The 22,340-nt window shown below is 37.5% G+C and overlaps 1 protein-coding gene across 3 annotated transcripts in view; it reads left to right on the top strand.

Annotated features, from left to right (window-relative positions):
* Positions 1-22,340, top strand: part of TLN2 (talin 2) — a 152,549-nt gene that overhangs the window by 18,919 nt on the left and 111,290 nt on the right. The gene's annotated exons all lie outside the window — the stretch shown is intronic.

Here is a 22,340-nt window from a genome sequence, read left to right as displayed (position 1 = left end):
TGTATTAAATGTGTTCAGGACAGGATGGAGAAGCTTTTGCTACCCTACATTTTAGATAGCTGCTTTTGCTGCTATCTCTCATTCCTACAGCTGAGAAATAAAATATAGTCTCCCTAGCTGTGGATTATTATTCTTGGGCACAAATGTAGAAAGCAGAGAGGAAATCAGTGTATCCAATTTGATGTTAATAAAAGTCTTCTATCCCATGTGTCATGTAGTCTCCTATAAGCATTGCAGTGAAGTATCTGAAATCCTTAGAGCTATCTTTAGGAACATCTTGCTACTTTGGAGCATCTCTGCTTGGGTATATTCTGTTCATAAAGGATTTAAAAGGCTAGGTCAGCAGTGACGGCCTTCCTGGTACCTTTAACCCTGGTCTGCAAAATGTGTTCTGGTACACTCCTCCTCCCTCATCAAGAGCAAGAGAAGTTTGGCTTTTCTGTTGACATCCTGTATCTAGGCCATGTTTTCCTGGTGTTGGAACATGTACTGTGACTGCTGTGAAGAGAAGACCTTCCCATTTCTGTTATCCCATATCCCTAAGGGTTAACATGTATCCTGATAAGCACTGTATGTGGACAGAAGCCTATAGTATATACAGTAAATGTTTACTGATGTAGAAACAATTCTCCAAGCGTGCAGTTCCAAGGTGGGTTGCATCCCTGGGGCATTCAGTTATTTTAGTAGAAGTGGTCCACTTGCTGAGAGTGAGATTGTTAATGTCTCCAGGCATTATGATCTGCTGGTTTGCTTTGGTTAAAAAGATTTCTTTTGGACTGCAATTGTGGATGGAAAGTTTGCTTTAGTGTGTTCAGATGAGCTCAGATTATGTGGTGTTGCTTGACTACAGCTGGCATCATTCATCTCTTGTTTTCCATGCAGGTTATTAGTCTAATTATTTTGTTGCAATGGACCTCTGGAAAGGAAGTAGTTACTTGATCAGAGTTCAGTTTATATGGTTCAGTTTCTTGTGTGATTGTTTTGAACAAAGTTGTGATATGCATTAAAGACTAATGGACATTTTCCTTATAATGTGTTTCCTGATATTTATTTGCATCTCTCCTAAAACTTGAGCAAGGAAGAGATAAAGGGAAGAGTGGATAGATTCATAGAGGGATGGGGGGGGAAACCTGCATGTGAGCAAATTTACTGGTTGGGGAGATTTATTTTTTTCTTAGCCAACCTTGTATCTTTTATAAATTTGTGTGTTTTTTAAAGGATATGAAACAAGCCATCAACCCATGTTTGTTTTAAGGGCTCTGTTCAAGTTATAGCTAAATCAGTGTGAAAAAGGTGGTGCCGTTTTGCAAAAGTTGTATTATTACGTGGTGGAAAGAGAAATTATGTGGTGAGAGAAATGAGCAGGGCAGTACGAGTTGGATGTCCTGAACTGCAGAAGTGTATGAAGTGAAGCTTCAAAAAGAATTGAGTTAAAACTGAAAGAGTGTTTGAAACTTGATCTTTGATGTTAATAGAACATGTAGAAGCGATAGCAGGTCTTGCATTTTATTCTGCAGACTTTGGCCATGGGACTAAAAGGGATTTGAGTCACAGTAGTGGTACCTTTATTGCTATATTTGGAATTTCTGGGTCCTCAAAAGTTATTCTGCGCAGGAAGATCACTGTTTAAGTATCTATCTTGGGGCACTCTATGTTTGAAGAGTTTGTTCTCTGAATCTTGTGAGGTTCAGCCAGTGTCTGCTCCTGAAGACCTGGTGCTTCTAAAGATTATTTCAGAGACTGGACTCATTTGGCTGCTATCAGGGAAGTTGGATGAGCATTTTAAGGTCTTAGTGGACTACTGTATATATTGATGGCATTGTTACAGTGCCAGTTACAGCTTAGCCTTCTGATTTGGGCAAGGCTAGAAATGATAGTTTAAGTACCAGTTAAATTATTGACTTGCAGTTAGTTAAGTATGACATACTTGGTAGGATCAAATGATAATGCTGCAGGCTTTTGTAGCTGACGTTGTGTATTATAATTCGAGTGGCTGCAAAATTGTTGATGCAATTAAAGTTCCAAGCAGGTAGCTTTTTTAAATTGAGTTTTGTTACCTCAGCTGACACATATTCAAGGGCAGAATTTTCTACCTCATTTAACTTTCTAGTAGCATTTTTGTTAAGTGTCTAATAGGTGTTCAGTAACTATAATTACTGTGCAACATACTTCAGTACATTAGGCCATGTAAATATAAATTGACTTTTGTTCTGTTGAAATTATTTGGATGCATCCAGTGTACTAATTAAATTTTGTCAATTAAAAGTTAATTAAGCATTATTTTATGCACTTGAGGTACAGATTTGTGTCAATGGTAACAGAATAACTTATTTTTATAGCTATTTCACACACATACACTTACAGTACAAGCCTTGGGTCTATAGAATAAACAAGTCATCTGATATTAATCAGTGCTGTGACACATTATTTTAACATACCTAATCCACTAGAGGCTAAGAAGATAATATGCAAGTGCTTCACAGGCAGCATTATTAACACCAGTACTCATTGTGCTTTGAAGTACATATTAATAAACCTGAATTCACTGCATAACAGCTTGCCAAGGGCATCTTAAATGTGTATGTGCATGAATCTAGGGATGTAAAGTCTTGCCTAGTCTTTCTGGTATGCATCTACGAGCCTGGTTGTTATTCTTGGATGTCACGGAAGAAGGGTTGAAACAATAGCAGGAAATCTTATTAAAGCATCTCTCAAAGCTTGCAGGTTTCTTTAAAATTCCCATGCAAGCCGGAGCCTTTTCCAGTCTGTTGGATTAGATTGTGTTCTGGCAATGCCAACCATGCTGGTTGGCCATGAGAGTGCATTTGATTGTCCTACAGTATCTTGGACCCACATGAAAGTCAAATCTATAGCCTGGTAACCCTGATAGAGGGCTGTTGTCTGACATGAAGAGGAGGAAGGAATATTTCTACTTTTGGTTGTTGAGGTTAAGAAGCAACTACATTTGAGTTTTTGCTCAGCAGTAGTCTCTAAAAGATGTGAATGAAGCTATGCAACTTCATCTCTTTGTTTGCATAGATCTGATGCAGCTAAGGCTGTTGCCTGCATGCACAATGCATAAGTTGTATGTTTCAAGGATTAATGCCTGCCAAATGAAACTGCTAGAAACTGTACAGTGTGAGACCCACTTGTAAGGTATAATCATCTTGACAGAGCATCAGCTATCTCTTGATAGATGGCTAATTTGGAGGTAATTTAGGGTTATCAGATTTAGAAGTATAACAACCATTAGCAATTTTTATTTTTGTTATTGAAGAAAACAGCAACAGAGCAGAATGTTTGTATAAATACCAGTCTGGGAAGATTAACTAGCTGAACTGTGTGTAAACGAGATAATTTTTGTGTTATCCATCTGTACTTCACTGTGAATGAATCTATTTTTTAATGACTAGCTTTTTGATATTCAGTACCTTGGCAATGCTTTTTTGCTCTGTTTGAAAACTGTCTGAGCAGTAGTTTTTAGTCAGCACTGCAAGGACTTTGACATGCACAAGCTGGAGCATTTTAAATTCAACCCAGCTGTCATAGAGAAGAATCTGAATATTCTTTCAGTACTATTTACAGCCTGCTAAGTGCAGAAAGACTGCAAGTTCTTAATGTTCCCCAATCTGTGGTGGGCACTACATATGCAGGAGAAGGCATCTCTGAATGTTTATTGGGGTATTTTGTAGCATAGTACTACATTTTGTATATGAAAAATACAAAGATTGTAGTGTTATGGTTTAGGCCCAGCCAACACCAGTGAACCAGGCAGCCACTTGCTCACCCATCCCTTCACTGTGGGAGGGGGAGAGAAAATCCAAATAAAAGCTTGTGTGTTGAGACAAGAACAGGGAAGTTCCACTCACCAGCTATAGTCACGGGCAAAACAAACTGAACTTAGGGAAAAAATTCAATGTAATTTATCATTAATCAAATCAAAACAGGACAAAGATTAAACAAAAAAGAGCTTAAATGCCTTACCTCACCCCTTGCTTCTTCCCAGGCCCAATTTCTCTACCTCCTCTCCCACAATGGCATAGGGGGGCAGGGGAATGGGGTTTATGGTAAGTTTGTCACAGTTGTTTTCTGCCTTGTTAAAGTCCCTTAAGATGCTGCACTGGAAATTTCACCTGAGCAACAAAAACTCTCAGAAGTAAAAGGTACACTGTGTGTCTTATATATCTGCATACATACATGGTTACAAGTGTATTTGCATCACTAGATAGTGCCATCAGCAGCTTCTAAGTTCTGATAGTAGCTCTTAAAAACTTTGTGAGCATGTTGCATCTTTCAAAGACTAGTATTAAAATAAGAAAAGGTATTTGTTAGACTCACGTAATCTGAATTTTAGCTATTTGTAAAGGAGATGATGTCCAGGAAGAAGCAGTTTAGTTGTAGATAGTCTGTTTCTCCTCAAATTATTACCTTAGCACCAATGTTCTAACATTCTTATAGAATGAAAACATTTTTTAATTGCAATATTACTCCTCTAGCTTTTTTTCTTCATTTGCGGTGTGAAGTTTTAACCCAAAGATGTCAGTGTTGAATGGGTGAGTTACATGACATGAAGTCTGGAATTTTTAAAAGTAATGTAAAATGTGGTATTTCTTAAAGGTGTTCTGCAGTGATTGAGCAAAAGTATTTTAGTTTCTGATAGTCTCAGATTGTGACCTTCAGATTCATAGATGTCAGCGAGGACGGATGACTTCAGCATTTAAAGAGAAGCTGGATTCACAAGCAATTTCTGTGTGCCTGCAGTTACTGATTTGCCGTAGTATTTTACCACAGTTACCTTAAATAATCTGTGCAAACAAGTGTTGGGTGTTATAAAAACTGAAGTTGCAGATCTTAATTATCTCTCAAGGGTGTTCTTTTTCTCTACGCATCTCAAATACACATTATTGGGAGCATTGATCAAACACCATGGTTTTGCCGTAGCTCGTGTATGTTTGGATAGGAGTTGCTGCTGTCAGGTCACTCACTCCAGCTAAATTCTGCAATATGAGCTGCCCTGGTTTCTTATTAACTTCACTGTGAAGGACTGGAGTATGAGTCACTTGTGCCTCTTCAACTCCCTGGTTAAGTACTGTGCTGTGTGTTAACATCTAGGTCTTGCTGACTGCTGGACTGTCCTCTTGACCTGTTCTGGTATTCTAACATCCCAGATTGATAGGAAGGAATCAGTAAGTACAGTGGTGTGGAGAAATATTTTACTGTCATTTACAGTTCTACACACCTCAAAGATAGATAATACTAGTTAGTGTGATGATGTGTGTGCTTTAAGAAGCATTGTAAAAGAAGTGGCTAGTGGCTGCATTTATTTTATACCACTTAGCCCTTAGTGATTAGTACACGCAGCTGACCAGTGATCTAAGTTTAGTCTTAAAACTGCATTTTATGTCCTTGTCCCTTAAAGAAAATATTACAGGTAAAAAAGATAGGAGAAAATTCTCTTAATAAAATGTCTTTTCAGTGGGTATTATTTTACAGTCTTACAGTCTTAGGGACAGTATTTGACTGCATAACCTACAAAGTTGTATCGATATGAGGAGGAGTAGCACAGGGAAGCTTTTAAAATAACTGAATATGATAAGATCTATAAGACAGTCTGGAGTTTGCTACTAGAAACTCATCTTTGACAGGACATTAGTGTATGTGGTGTTTAGCATTGTGTTAGTGTTCTTGGCATGTGAATTATTTGGATGAGGTGTTAGTATACGGATAAATGGTAAATGCATAGAAAGATTAGCTTTGTAGTTTGTTTTGCCTCAGTTGCCTTATTTGGAAACACATCTTGCCATCCAAGCAGCTTTGTGTCTAAATGCCCAGGGAGTGCCCCATTAGGGGAAGTGTTTCTGCTGAGATCTCTGGGCTTCCTTCAGGAACTGAAGCGCTGTAGCAGCTGTCTTGGTTTCCTCAATGATCTAATTCTTAGGAAGTTTTGTTGTCTTTTCTTGCCTGGTTCCCCTCCTGGCCACATCTCTAGCTGGAGCTTTAGCAGGCATGCAAAAGGCCTTTCTACTTCAGGCATATACAGTGTGTGTAATCTCCAATGCATACTTTATTCAGGCAACAGCTGAATGTCATGTTTCATGTTTCTTGGTTCAGAAAGCTGAGCGTGAATCCCCAATAAGAGCAACTTCTGAGAAGTAGTTAGATGGCTTTGCTGCTTTGAGTGGTTTTGTTGTTGCAAAGTAATGGATAAGAATAGGAATATCATATTTGAACAAATACTCTGGAGGAAATGGTATTATCCATAGAGGAATGTAGAAGGAATATAATGATTGGTGAAACATATTCTAGCAAGAACACTGGAAAATAAAAGTGTGTTTGTCTCAAGCAATTCTTCAGGTCCTCCTTACTGGGAATGCCTGACGAGGTGCTACATGGTATTTCAAACACGTGTCATCCAGCAATAATTGGGTTCTAGGGAAACATCCAAACAGGAAAAACTGGTTTTGTTGCAAGGATTTCATAGTGTTACATTTAAAAAATGGGAGATGCTAGATTATTTTAAATCATCAACTCAATTTACTGTAACTGGAGGCAGAAGCACAGAAGCGCTTCAGTCAAAATGTGATTCAAATGTGACTGGAAACTGCACTTCTCCCTTTCAGAGAGGATCTATTGATGTCTTCATCAGTTATCCTGCTCTGAAATGAGATTTCTTAATCATGTGACAAGCACTTTGATTTTTATAATTTATTTTTTCTTAATGAAGAGTGGCATGGTTATTTAGCTTCCCCAGTGTTTCGTCTGAGGCTATTTCCAGGCACAAGAATGGTCAGTTGTAAATAAAATTACCTTTATTCTCCCACTAACATTCTTCTCTCCAGTATGTCAAGACAGTTGATTCTTAGTACCAGTTACACTGAATTGTTTCAATACTAACTTGACTTTGATACTGACTTGATTTTGAAGTACAAACACTCAGACTTGTCTGGAATTTCCACCCCTAAAGATTACTTTAGCTGCTTACTCCCCTACTGATATTTATCCCTGATGTACAGGACTGTTGCTATGTTGTATGTTAATGATCACAGCTATTACAAGTAAGGTTTGTCTCTTCTGTTCCAGAGAACATGAAGCATTTTTAAACATGTTTTTATGTTGCATAGTGAGTTAAACAGTGAGTTTTGACTGTGGGTCTGGCTTGCTAATGACCTTTATAGTTGCCATGTTATCCTCTTTTTATTAATTACCGTATTGTATGCTGTGGCTCTGAACTCAAACTCAGGCTCTTCTTAGAAACTTGAAGAGGGAAACTTCAGTGAAACTGGTCTTCAAGGAGAGAGACAGCACAGAAGTCTCTGGCAGAATGATAAGCCACCTCATGACTTAGAAGAAAGCTGCTGCCTTTTTTTGAGGGTACATGTTGCTCTGTTGTAGTGAAAAACCATAAAATGGCCACAGTCTTGTTTTTCACACTGGCTCTCATTGCAGCACAATGTATTGCAGGTGTCACTTCCTTCTGTCTCTGAAATTCTTAAGTTCTCTTTTATTGTCCCAGAATTATAACAGCTGGGCAGGTGAGCATGGCTAGATGTCCTTTTGTTAAGCTGAAGCCTGATTTGTGTGAAGGATTCTAGCAGCAAGTGACCTGTCAACTCAACTTAACCGTAGTCATTAAGGCAGAAAGTTCTTCCAACACATTTTCCATGTTATCTTGATTTTGTTTTAAATGGCATCCTATTTGTTTTTAAAAATCTGCTTGGTAATAACTGTGCAGCAGCCTTATACACAGTTTCTTTGTACAGAGGCACCGCCTTTAAACTCTTATTTTTGGTGTTTCAGTATTCCTTGTCCAATTACTTTTTTTTTAATTTGTTGAATGTCCTCTCTCCTGCCTGTGTCACAAACAGACTAGGATTGTAAAGATTATACACATTACTATAGTTACATGACTATGGAAAGTCATTGTAGAAAAAATTGAAACCTTCACTTTTATTGTTTTTCTTATTTTTTTACTGTTTGCCCTGTAACTAGCATTTCACTATCATAGTTTACTTAAAATAACTCAGTCACTCAAGGGATGTGTGTCCTTTGGATATGAGATGTAAAAGCTCTGAGATACAGACAATCCATCACAGGGTTTTTTACTTGCTTCCCCAGCTATCAGGTTTCTGTGAAAAATCTTTGCTGCTCACATTTCTTAGGCCTTCATTTCTGGATCCATGTCTGACTTTTGCAGTCACAGGAAACTACTCTTCATCTTCCAACATTTTTGTGCAGCTGCAAAGATAAGAGGGGGTAGAACACAGTGCCAAAATAAGTCAGTCTTTTCTCAGTCATACTTGGGCAGTGCTAGGCAATTTTTCAGTTTTTTTCCAACTTAAGATACTGTATCCTTGGGCTATTCCCTGAAACAGACAGACAAACACACACAGAGCAAATCAGAAATGTTTCAGAAGAATTGGATATCCTGAATGTTATTTTCCTTTGATAAAACTTTTTCCTCTGCCTTTTGTGTGTGCTTCTTTAAACTACACTAAGGTCTTCCAAGACTTCATCTGTCATCTTCCATGCTCTTAGCGTGATGTTGCTTTCTCACCAAGAAGATAAGTTGCCCCTCCAAAAATGCTCGCCAGTTGCAAGTTCAGCACTACGTGCCAAATGGTAAATACGTCAACCAGAAGTGTGGTGCTTCCCCCATGCTCCGCCCTGTGCAAGTCCAGAAAGAGGGTTTGGCTTGGATGTTCTTGGCTAGAGTTGCTTCCAAAATCTTGTCCATCTGTTCATCAGCTAAATGCTGTCCAAGAAGCCAGTAATACATAGTTGTAGGAGACTTGAGTGTTAATCATTCATGAGAGCAGCTGGAGTGAAAGTCAATCCAGAAAACAGTTCTGAATTATCTCAAACTAAAAATTGACATTAAATTATATTTTGCAGTTGTTTTGCTCTTGGATTTAATTCATAAAAAGTTATTTATTTTCTAGAAGCACTTATGTCTCTCTGAAGTACGTGCTTTCAACGTAGTAGCTCGAAAAAGCTTGCATACTGTTTAAAATGTGGCCTTTTAACTTGTGGTTAACCTGGCAGATGATTATTTTCTAATACCTGGGTCAGTAATAGCTCAGAATTGTTGCTAGCTCCTTAAGTTATACACAGTGTGTCCCTGAGTTGGACTTCTCTAAATTTTCAGACAAGTCTGGACCTTTGTTTCTGAAGTACACTATGACAGAACTAGAGTCTGTCTCTTAAGAGCAGAATGAGAAGCATTTACAGATTTTCATTATAAGATACATGTGATAACTGAAGTACAGATTTATAAACATAGCAATGAATAACAAGTTGAATTCTGACAAAGTCACTTGACCTCTTGACCTGCCAAATCCTGCCTAGCAAATTACAGTTGTGTTATACCACCTGTTTTCATGGACATGCTCACTTCCTCTGTTCATCCAAATGGCATATACACAGCTTTGTGGTAGTAATTTACTTACTGTTAGTTCTTAAATTCCTGTGGTCTGTGAACAAAATTAATGTTACCAAGCTGGTATTTTAGTTATTGTGTTCACCAATTAGTTGTATTCTTAGTAGACTCTTGTATTTTAATTTTAAGGTCTGTGATTTTGAGAGTAAAAGCTGCTTGGGCAAAAGTTTTAATCTTTTGCATCTATGGGTAGTGTCCATTCTCTGATCACTAGAGTCAAGCTGACAGCTGGGCTATTACATTACTAGACCTTCAGATCTGAAGATTATACATAAACTTAATTTATCATTAACTTGAGTAGATCTGTGTTAGCTGTTGCTCTTGTTATTTGATGTCATTCATGTATCTGGGACAGTGAGGTCAGTTGTCACCTGGGTGCTAGCTTGATGCTAGTTTTATCCAATAAAACCAGTAAGTGCAGAATTGGAAGTAGGTAGTAATTATAAAAATTTGCTTTTGGTGCTAATTCTGAGTGTAGTGCTTCAGTTTTTTGGCAGAGAATGGCAAAAAGGTTAGGAATATTGTATGCAGAAACTCAAGTTCTTAAATACTTAGTGTATGTTTCAGGTGTCCTGCAATGTAACTTCTGTTTTGTGTTTGTATTCCTTGTGAAATGTATTGTTCTGCCTAAAACTTGAATATTTGCTTTGTTACTTGGAGAACTAATATACAGGAAATGTGTTTATTCTGAAGTGAGACTCTGGGATGAAAGCCAGAGAAGCTTTAGCAGAGCTGTTGAGAAAACCAAGCTGAGTTATAACAGCAATTTCTCCTTTGAAAATCTGGAAGCAATAAACACATCAGATGTGCATTCTGAATCAGTCCCTTGAGCAGCTTATGGAAAAACTTTTGAAATTAACTTTGGTTATCAGCTGTGATATTCTGAAAATACTGAAATGCTATATGCATACTAGAGCTAAGAATGCAGTGTTTTACCTCTTTTCTAAAGCCTTGGTTCTGTGCAAACTGGTGTCACAGTGACCCTTCTCAAAAAGACCAGATAGGAAAATGGCTTGATTTACTTGGTTTTCTTGGCTCCAACTCCAAGACGATGAATGGAAAATCAGTGAAAATGTATCTTTTTGGCATCTCCTGTTATTGAAACTGTTAGGAATCTGTCCACTCTTTCATACAAACAGCTTGAGTTGTTGCAGAAATGTGAGGTTTTCCCGTGTTGTGGTGTCATTTTTGTTGGGTGTCATGTGGTTTAAGTCATGTCACCCTGCAACTGTACAGTGGCAACTATGTTAACTGCACTTCTCAGTGGCAGGTAAAAGGCGTTGTTTGTATCTGTAGCAGCAGTGTTGCAGGAATGCAGTCATTTAAACAACTGAAACCAGCTCTCAGTGACTTAAGATTGTAGAGCACTTGAAGTTTTTACAGTATTTAAGTAGCTTATTTGAGAGCAAAGGCACACAATACTTTCTCTCTAGCTAAATGCCTCCGGGTCACCTGATTTAAGTTTCTTAACAGAAAGATTATGGAGGTCTTGCCTAGTGTATGGAGGAAGCTTATGCGAACTAACTTTAAAGGTGAACTATAGTGAGGTAGGGAGACTTGGAATTGAAGCAGCTGAAGTATAGGGATGATTGAAAAGAGTAGCATTTGGGGTTAGACAACCCACGTACACAACTGGAGGGCTGATTTGGTTCAAGACTCTTTCAGTGCAGAAGTGGAATGGAGTTTTAATTTCTCCTTAACCTATTGAATAAAGATACATTATGTATGTGTGTGTGTATATATATAAACCTGTTTGTCTAAGACTGCATAGCTAGAGGTAGTGAAAGAATCCTGAAAAGGGTTATTGCACATTTCTCTTGCATATCTCAGACACTGCCTCACTCCTGAAACGTGCTTGGAAACCTTAGTCCTGTGAAAAGAAGCTATCTCTTTTCCTTTTACTGAGGGGGTGGGGGAGAGTGAGGTAGAGTTTTGAGCTTACCATATGTTTGATTTCAATAATAAATATAAACAGCATGTATTTCTTATTGATGTGTTTTTCAGCATTGTCTCTCCTTCTTCCCCCATGTAAATAGCCATTCCAGACAGTGTTCTCCCCTGGGACACAATGAGTGCTGTCCAACCTGTCTGAACACTGCAAAGCATAATTTTTGTTCTTTGTGGGACCTGAAGTGAAGCAATTAAAATGACAGGAAGTCCTTGGGACTGCATGATTTGTGTCTGTGGGAAGACTTCATGAAATGTAAAGTATATTTTCATCTAAAGGAATTGATAATGGCAGCTGCCTAGTTTAAGATGTGCTGTTTTTTTCCGAAATGCCCTCCAAGACAAGGCAGAAAGAGAATTGCTCTATGGGTATCTGGTACAGTGTACAACAGATATGTTTGCACTCTGTAGAATTACAATTTCTCAATCACTGAGGAACTCTAGTAAGTAGCATTGATTAAAGCTGCCTTTTAAATCCCCCCCACCCCTGTCATATCAAAAGACTTACACTTCCTACAAGAAAATAAATCCTTAATGCAGGAGATAGCCACTCAGATTCTTTAATCTGTTTGATGCAGCTTCACTTGCATAAGCAGTTATTTGGAGAGGGAAGTTCAGTGGAAGTAAATTAGAAATCGTATATTGCTAAGATTGAAATACTGTATAGGAAGCCTGATACCGTGTCATTGTGCTGGGAAGCTGGGTTGCAAGCATGCAAGAACATGAAAACCTACTATCTTGGAATTTCTCACAAAGCTTTATTACTGGTAGTCTGCTCTGAGGAGCACGTTTCTTCCTTTGGAGAGAGCTAGAGCAGCTGCTGATTGCAGTGGGCTCACATGGAGCTAGGAAAATACCATCTGTAGGCTGGACAGTGCTTCTCCTCGATTCTAGTCAACCACATCCACTCTGCCTAATTTTTAATGCCAGCAGATTTTTATCCCAACTTACACAATCTTAAGACCTTGACTGAAGTGTCAACCTCCTTGATGGAGGATGTCCATGGGCCTCAGATTTTATTTTGGACTCCTGGCAACTATGTAAAAGTAGGCGTACTAGTTGAATTATCAGTTGCCGTTTATAGAAGACAGTTTGGGGTCTACTTTTATCATTAATTGATGTGGTAGCAGACTAAAGCAAGTTAATTTTCAGGTAAATAATGTTTCTTTTTCATCTTACTGGAATAAACTTAGGGAAATTGTTTTGGGGGGGTGAAAGTTTGAACTTTGTTTTTGTATGTGGTTAGACAAATGTAGAGAGGGAAAAGATACATAATACTGAGATTGGGAACATTTGTGTTGTTTATGTAGCAGAAATAAATGTAGAGACTTCCTGAAATTTTAGGTCTTTTTCTTCTAAAATGATGTGATATTAAATGATCTTGTAATATGCCCCCTAATTTTTTTGGGTAGCTTGATCTCCAGAATTAGATAACTTTATCTACAAAGACTGGTTTTATGGAAGGAAATTGTAAAAGAGAACTGCGTTTACCACTGGATTTTGAAAATCAAAAGTTTTTTACGAACAAAGTAATTTCAGTTCCAAGACTCTAATTAGTCACAACAGTTACAAACAACTTGTGTTAAGGTGTCATTCTAGAAGTTACAGAACTGGAATAGTAAACATAGAGAAAGTTTTAAGTTACTTTCCAGAACTGTAATTCTAGTTAGAATGAACTGAAGTTGTAACTGACTTTTGTTCTGGAAATACCTGAATCATATGAATAGACATTGGAGTGTTGTTACAGTGCATGAAATGCAAAGCACAGTGAGACTTTTATGAGCTTTGCAAATTAAGAATTTGCAACCATTGGCGAAACCAACTTACAACTTTTGTTTTGAAATAAGAGAAACAGTAAGTACATCTGCTGGTGAGTGCTGTGAAGGGTTACCCCCCTCAGGAATGGTTCACTGGATGTTCTTCATGTTCTCTTTGGGTGTTAAGGAAGATCTTCCAGAGTGGTCTTTTCCTAACTGCTAACTGGGTTTGTGAGCTGAGGTTCACCTCAAATGCAAATGATGTACTCCTGTTGAAAACTGCTTGCCTTGACTGTGGATTATTCTGGTTTGAGTTAAAAATATTTTTTCTTTCCAAGCATTATAAATTTACATGCTAGCATGAACTTTAGATATTTAGTATATTTGTAATTGAGTACATTTCTTATTATCAGGATAGTTAATGTGTTGCCTAACATTAAGTATTTAACAACTTGGTCTGAAAAGGAAATTTTCCAAACCAATGCTCTTTAAAAGTAATTGATTTACTCTAGTGGAACAGTGAGAATAATATAAAAATGAAAATTCAAGTTTTATTCCTATTGAAGTTGGATTTCAAACACTCTTTATGTGGAATCTATGAACCACTGCTATACTAACTCTTAGGATGCAAATATAGAGTGCCTCAGCTTTCGAGGAATATGTTTGGAAAGTTGGCAAACTTCCTGTTAGTCATGCCAAAGAGGTAAATTGTATGCTTTGTCTGCTGTGGTGTTAATGGACAATAGTTCTGTTGTGAACAGATTTAGCTGGCTAATTTTACACTACATGTAGACAGCTTGAGAATTACACCATTGGAATTGCAGGTGTCCTGTCTTGGTAATACACTGTGAAGAAACTGTATCAACAAGAAAAACTTTTTTTTTGGGGGGGGGAAGGGGAAGTGTGTGCTGTTTTTTTTCTTTTAGCCATTTGCTGAAATATTATTTTTATTATTTTATTACTTACTCAGCTCATGCACTGACTCTGGACATGAAATCTCAACACCTAAAACTAATACGTATAAAGCTAATGACTTTTGAGCGACTATTTAGCCAAAATTGTATATGAATTTTGTGTCATCATTCAAGATGGAAGTGTTCACGTTACAGACAACCTCATTTATAACCTTGTCTCTCAAAAGTAGCATATTTAAATTAATATTGGCAATCCAATAGGTTTCCTGTTTCAGTTAGCTTAATTGTCAGAACTTGGAACCTGCCACCTTTGTTATTCTTCTTGCGGAGGTTTTAATGGAAGCCCTGGATCTGATTATAGTTTTACTTGACATGGAGTAAAAATCTACCATGCACATAGCCAAGCTGATTAAAATGTTATTGTTAAATATATTTAACTTTTTGAGAAGAAACACAGAAATGGTAGCCATTGTAATAGGGCGTGCATTATTTTAACTGCCAAAGTGTTTTGACTTTGCTTTTTTTCCAAATTGCCTTATGCTGTATACCCAGCATATGCTTCGATCCAACTGTAAGTGTGGACTAATTGTCTCTTTTTTTTTTGTTTTGATTTGGCTTTTTTTGGTTAAAATAAAGGTTAATGTTGTTTTCCCAAAGAGAAAAGTTTGACTGGGGATTGGTAGCAGGGCCAGTGTTATATCATGGATTGATATGCCTTTCTTGGATGAGTAGTTTAATGGGAGATATGAACCTACTGTAAAACAGGCTTATTTAGAATTGTTTGAGGCCTAAGTGATCTATGACTTAACAGTAAAAAAAATTAGAAGTTTCCTTTTTTTTACAGTAGTTCCTTGTTACAGCTGAATTCCTACTTTTTCATACAGATTATGCAAATACACTATTGTTTGTTCATATTTCCATAGAACTGCTGAGCTTCCACTGAACCAGTGAATCTTTGCAATGGATTGCTGAGTAATTGGTGTTCTAATGTATGTTAGTGTAAATGAATGACAAATCTGATTACTTTTGACCTGAGTTCAAGTACATATTTGGATATTCTGAGTGTACAGTATCACAGCATGGGAAGAAAATAGACCCTATGCTGAGGAATTTATTTCTGATACTGTGGAGTTATGTTCAGGTTTTAGTCTCCAGCAGAGAATTGCAACTGTTCTTTCTAAAGCAAGCTGCACTTCCTGTTCTCATGAAAAATAGGCTTAACATCTTGTTTATGGTTGTTAAACTGCTTACAGAGTGTCTAGTTGGAAATCAAGAGTAATGTTAGGGTAGATTCCAAATCATAAAAGGTGAGAAGCTACAGTTAGTGTGAATGGTACTCTAATGAGGAAAGGGCCATGTTTTCTGAAGACCTGTTATTTCACATCATTATCTGTAATTTTCCATTACTACATATTGTATCACATGATTGAAAATTATGTCTTAAGCTCTGTTTTTAGAAAACTACATTCTATGCTCAAATCTAGAGCCAGAGAATTTATAATAAATGGAAAGCCATCGATGATGGCTGTAGTTAACTCCTTGCAGATGTTGCAAGTCTGATACACTTAATAGTGGTTGATACTTGTTATTCTTTGGATGCTTCCTGTAGTAGTACTGGGAGGGTGAGTGTCACTCACATAATGACAGAGGAATAGATGGTTTTGACATGTGGCACCTTTCTAGTGCATGGTTTCTTAGGGCAGTAAAGCATGACTGCCTTGTTCTTCAGCTCACTCCTGTGGATCAGTCAAACTTACTTTCTGTTATCAAAGGCAAGGCATGGCAATTTAATGCCAGGATGACATACTGTTCAAGCAAACATGTTTTAAAGAACTTACTGAGTGTGACTGAATGTAAATATTGGTTGTAGCTTTTTCTATAATAGTAGTAGTAGTAATAAAAATTGAAATAAGTTACCGTTATTCTAGTAAACTGTCTTTGCCTACCTTAAAAGGAAAAGCTATTCAGGTTAAATAAGAGTTTGTTTTTCAGCTAGACAACAGAATTAGAAACCTTTCTTGTAACTTCTAACTTGAGACGAAGCTATAGTTCAGAATAAAGTTGGAGTAATAAGTGCTTCTTTATGGAAAACTATCTACTGTTCTTGAAAAGCCCTGAACAAAAGGAAAGTAGTATTTACCTGATCGAAACTTCAAATTCATGAAAACACAGGAAGACATTTTTCTTACATTAAACATAGAAAGGTGGCTCAGCCTCACAATGTAAGAGAGCTGAGATTGACATGATGTTGAAGATATAGCAGAGCATAGTTTATTTTAAATGATCACAATAGGCATTTTTTTCTGCTGTATACGAACATGTAGCTTTGAGAAGAAATTAATGGAATGTTTTTCTCTTGTGTTGCAGAATTGACCTGCTCTGCCTTTTCAGACCTCCTCAAAACAAACATTCCATATGTGCAGGATGCTGTAAAGATTGAAAATACAAGCTGCAGAGCAGTAGATAAGATCTGATAGAGTGAAGTAGTAATAGATCCTTAGAGGTTGAAAGCTTGAGTTTCACAGACCAGTGCAGGGCTGAGCTACTGCCATCTGTGAGGTACAAAGGAAGAAGGTCTAGCTTGAATGCTTCAGCTCACACTGAAGCAACATTTTCATAACTTCACGATTTTTAAGGAATAATGTTTAGTTCCAAGTGTAAGGGAAGAATTGCATTTGAGAGTATGGTTTCACATGGAAGACAGTAAAATTTGTCTAGATGCCAAATACTTTGTCCCAGTAGGTGAATTCTGAGAATGTATGAGGTATCTGATGCAGCAGCAGTATGACATGTGGTATGCGTTTCTGATTATAATCAATAAAGAACAGGCTTGTTTGGTTATTTTGAACAGTTAATCTGGTTGAAGTCACACATGTAAAATAAAAAAACCCAGAGATGTTGGATGCTTTGAAGCGGAGGCCAACCCCTAGTGGCCTGTTGTGTAGGGAGAGTGGTGCAATCTGTATTATGATCTAAGAAATGAAAGTTTTTCAAACCTGAAATGTGAATGATAGATCATATCTGTCAGCTGGTGAGGAAGGGGAAGAAATGATGTTGAGTGTCTGTTTGTTCTGCTTTCTGAAATAATTTCCCAGTGGAATGAATGTCTCCTGTTATACTTTGCTGGGGTTAAAAAAAAAAAAAGTTAATTAACTTGTGTATTCAAAGATAAATGTCGTATTTCAATTCATACTATTAAAACTTGCAGCAGCCATTTTGGGTTATAGAGTGCTTATTGGTAATTTTTTCCCCTTTGTAGCCTGTTCTTATTCTTCAGAAATAGTAAGCATACTAGCAAAGCATATGGGTGTTCTGTGTTGCTAAACAACTTAAATGTGATGAAACTAAATACAGAATTTCTGGATCTATGTATGTTGTACTTTAGTTTACCTTCTGCAGCTGGAGGAGTTTGTTAGTTCCAAGGTAGTGGAATGGCTAGAACTTGAAAAAATCAGTAGTTGAAACCTGGCTATAAGAAAAATCATAGAATCATAGAATCCTAGGGGTTGGAAGGGACCTCGAAAGATCATCTAGTCCAACTCCCCCTGCCAGAGCAGGGTCACCTAGAGTACATCACATAGGAACGCATCCAGGGGGGTTTTGAATGTCTCCAGTGAAGGAGACTCCACAACCTCCCTGGGCAGCCTGTTCCAGTGCTCTGTCACTCTTACAGTAAAAAAATTTTTTTGGATATTCACCTTGAACCTCCTATGCTCCAATTTACACCCATTACCCCTTGTCCTATCACTGGTCATCACTGAGAAGAGCCTAACTCCATCTCCCTGACACTCACCCCTTACATATTTGTAAACATTGATGAGGTCACCCCTCAGCCTCCTCTTCTCCAAAAAAGAAGGCTTTAGTCTCATGACTTTCCATCATTAACGAAGAGGACTGTAGTAATGGTTGTGGTATGATCATTCAGAGTTTCTTGGTTAGTGTAGTTAGGGTATCTTAGAGGAATGTTTATATAAAATAGTTAAAGCTTTATCTTAATGGCTTTTGGTAATGAACTGTTACCTAGATTAAAAGCTAATACAAACCACTTGGAAAATTTTTAACATGAGAGCTTCTTAAAGTAGTGTAAGGCAAAGATTTTTTATTAGCTCTGTTAGACTCTATGGGTCACAGTAGATAGAAGCGCATGACTATCTTTGGTTGTGTTTCTGTGATGGGCTCTTTGGGCACTTCTCCTGGCACTGGGTGCATATGCTCATGTGCTTGATCTCAGAGTACCCTGTTGGATACCCCCAATTCCTGGCAATTGCTGCTGTTAGTTACTTTTGTTGAGCCAGCCTGCCTTCAAGAAAGGAAAGCCTGGGCACAGCTGCAGTTAGCCTGCTGGTTTACCCCAAGCACATAACCTGAGTGTGTTGCTAATCCATCTGGTTTTGTGTGTGCTGTGCCATGCTGTAGGAGGAGGTATCATATCTGTTCTCAGAAATCACCTGCAAAAATACATTGCTGGTTACAAGAATGTTTAATGTGATAAATGCCAGGGATTGCTTTGATTGAGAAAAACCCTTTATTGATCTACTACGTAAAAACATTACTGTTGGTTTTTAATGTAAGTTTGGTAAGTAAAGTTGTGTGTAAAGTAAAGTATGGTTGGCATGGGCCCACATCTCAAGCCTTAAATTGTATTTGTGCTAGCACACTCTGAAGGCATCTTTTCTGTACTATAACTATGGGAGGTCTTATATTAGAATACAGGAGCTGATCTGTACTGGGCCAGTAGGTCATCTTTGTGCAGTGAAGATGCTTCCTGCTTCACCTTACAGACTGCCTCTTTGTTGTACAGAGTTGACCAAAAGGAATTCCATTGCAGACTCTGCAATATTACTGAACACTTAAGTGGCACAGAGTCCTACCTAAGCCCTACGCATATTGCAGACCATCCCACATGTATGTAGAGGAGTGAGCATGTTCTCAAAATGTTTTACAGAACACGTCTTGCTTGTGGGGATGATTAGGGATTAGAGAGATATTAGAAGAAGAAAGCAGAGAAAGCACTTAAAAGGAGGATAGGAGCTGTATTCTTGTGGGTATTTTTAATATATGGAGCTGAAATCCCGATTCAGGCAGCGAAGGAATCAAAGTAGTAAGTTACTGAGAAAAGTTTTGAAGGATGGTGGGAATCTGCATTTGCATATAGTTTGGGGACCAAATTAGATCCTGTTGAATATGTCCTTTGCTGTGAGTGGCTATGCACAGACCATGTTTTTCCATCTCCTTAAATCTGTTAGGTGGAATTCAGCTGTATTTCATAGGAATGGAACATGCAGCAGGGATTCAGCCTGTGAAGATAATGATTAAAATATTTTGCCTCATATAATTGCATATTTCATATCCCTGTATGAATTTATTCCTTTGTAGTCTTAAAGAAAATAATAAAAGGGGACAGATAAGTGGAGGAACTAAATATTGAAAGAAGTCACACACTACAAAACATCTAAATTAATACCAACTTAAAATACCATTCAATGCCTTTATTGTGTGCACGGAACAAAGTTTTGAAGCATGGAACATAAATCATAGTCCTAAACTTCCCACTGACTTGGAAAAAAAAAAAGAGAAAGGACTGTTCTCCTGTGTATAGCTCAAAAACAAAGCTATTAGCAGATTCATTTAGCAGGGATGATACAGTAGTGTGGTGATGAATGACAACAGGATTAAAATGTAAGAATCTGTGTTTTGTGTAATGAACCATATATTTTTGTTTTAGTTACTTACAACAGTGCTTGGCTAACAACAATAGGGAAATTAAAACAAATATAAACAAACAACGAAAATCCTCTTAAAAACAAACAACCCTCCCACAGTATAGGAAAATTCACATAAACCCAAAGGAAATAAATGGACAGAAATATTTTCCACATTCAAAAAAAGTAGTATAGGAGGATGCTGGAATTATCCTTGTAGTTTCAGTGAGCCTGTAATGCAAATACTGCTGAATTAAACTATGTGATTAAACTATGTTATAACCAAGAATTTTCAGAATACAGAAAACCTAGGTAATATCTATGAAGGGCAAAACTATAGTTTACCTCTAATTCACATTATAGAGTTCTGCACATCCTACTTCAGCAGTTCTTCCTTACTCAGGCTTCTTGTTCTGTAATTAACATCACTAGCCAAAACCACTTCATAGATATGTAGCTGCAGCTAAGAAAAAAAAAGGGGGGAGGGGATGGCAGCAGGCTTAAGCTAAAAAGTACTTGAAATATTCAGAAGGCCCTGCTGAATTTTATGTCAACTTCCAGAATTATGTGCTTTACGCAGTCACTGCTCCCATCCTACAATTGGTTAAGAATGATAGTAAGTAGGCTCATGCTGTGAACAAATCCAGGGTTCAGGGCAGCTGATTTGCTGACTGGGCTTTTGGGCAGTCGAGTTCCATCTCTGACTACATTCCAGGAAGTGAAGACAATAGAATAAACAAACAGTGAGTAATAGTTTTTCGGCTCTCTTTAGCCCCAGTTGGTAAGTAAAAAAATACATGGCTATTTCAGCAGTAGTTAACCCACTTGAAAAATGAACATTCTTTCCACAGTCACATTTCTTCAAGCTAGTCTCAAAATGTAACATAAGCGTTTTTTATTTTCCTGACTCCACAAGATACATTCATTTTTCCACTGTTAAATATTCAGATAATTGAAAACCTGCTATTTTAAAGGAAGCTGTAATTTTGAAACATAAGGTTGCTCTGGTAGTATGTGCAAATGCATTGTTTTGTCCTTCTCTTGATGTAAAATGTTGAGAGGAGTTCCTTAACCTCCTTCCTTCCAAGTCATGTTTCTGATTAACACATGAGTAGGTAGATCCCTCTGATAAAAAGCAAAAAACCAACATTTTCTAGTTCACTGTATTTGGTTTCTAGCTTCAAAACAAGAGCTGATAGATCAACAATTCTTTTCAGATGCAGTTCTAGAAAAGAGCAGTTTCCCAACTATTTAAATCACAATGGTGGTAAATGAACAGTGTGTATTGAATTGAAAAAGATATTTGGGTTCTCTGTAGGTCCAAACTAGAAAGAAGTAACACTGAGGTGGTCACTTCATTCTCTGCTACATCATATTTTGTAGTCCCCTAGTTATGGTATGTTATTCAGACATGGATTTTTTTACATACAAGTCCAGTAAATGTCAGCCTTAGTTAATGAATACTCTGAATAGCATCTGAAGATGCTTCCAGCTAGTACTTGGTGCTCTCAGAACTTGGGGATTTGAAAAGGCTTCTGTTGTCTTTGTCAACAAAGGACTAAAAATGAAATTATTGTTGCAAGTAATTGAAATACATCACCATTGCTTTCTAGACAAATTTTTATAAATTTAAAATATGTGTAAGTATGGATAAGTAAATAGTGGCTTCCGGGGAGTAGGGTGGCTACTGAATTCATGGGCTGTACTGAACAAGAGTTTGCCACGTGACTGTATTACCAATACTTGCATTACAGATAAATCCCTTATATAGCCACCTAAGGGAATGCATTAGATATGCAGACATTCTGTGCACTGAACTTGTTTTTATCCTGACCTTAAATATTAGCAGAAAGCCCATAAGACGCAGGCTGGTGGCACACCTTCCAGTTAAAAGTAATTGTACATTCTTTGTGCATTACTGGAGACTTGGTAGGCATTTAAATATTGAATGAGTGTGGATTAGGGTGCTGAATTTCAAAGTAGCAAACTACTACAATGGCAATTTTAATGCAGGTGGTCCACTGGATGCTGAAGTAATTGTCCTAATGCAGACTTCACTTACTGTGGCCTGCAGTATATCTGTTAACCTGCACTTAATAGCTATGTTGGCAAAGAGCTGCTGTTGCTTAAAGTCCACTGAAAGGAAAAAAAGAAAATAACCTTTCTAACCAACCTAGGAAAGAAGAATATCTTATGATTTATTTATTACAATTGAAACACTTTTTTGTCCTCTTTGGTTTGTCAAATTTTGCAATAATTCTTTTGCTGCTGTAGGCTTTTCTCAGCTAAGAGGCATTCCTTGCTAACGAAGCTGTGTACATGTGTATATACAGTTGTTACATAGCTGGATACTTGTCTAACTTGCTTCTTTCTGGTCTTTCTGACTTGCTCCATAAACTGGTTTCAAATTGAGATAGCTGTCATGGATCAGAATTTCATCTAAATTTTTTTCTTGCAGTAAGAGTGCAACCAAGTTATCTAGAAGTGAGATAAAAGCCTCCCATGACTACAGTGTGTGCACACAGGACACAGCCAGACATCTACTAGCAGCAAGATCTAGGCCATCCTCTTTGTCCAGACATAT

Source organism: Apus apus, chromosome 10 (assembly GCF_020740795.1).
Source record: "Apus apus isolate bApuApu2 chromosome 10, bApuApu2.pri.cur, whole genome shotgun sequence".
NCBI classification, from domain to species: Eukaryota; Metazoa; Chordata; class Aves; order Apodiformes; family Apodidae; genus Apus; species Apus apus.
This window is presented reverse-complemented; position numbering and strand designations above follow the sequence as displayed.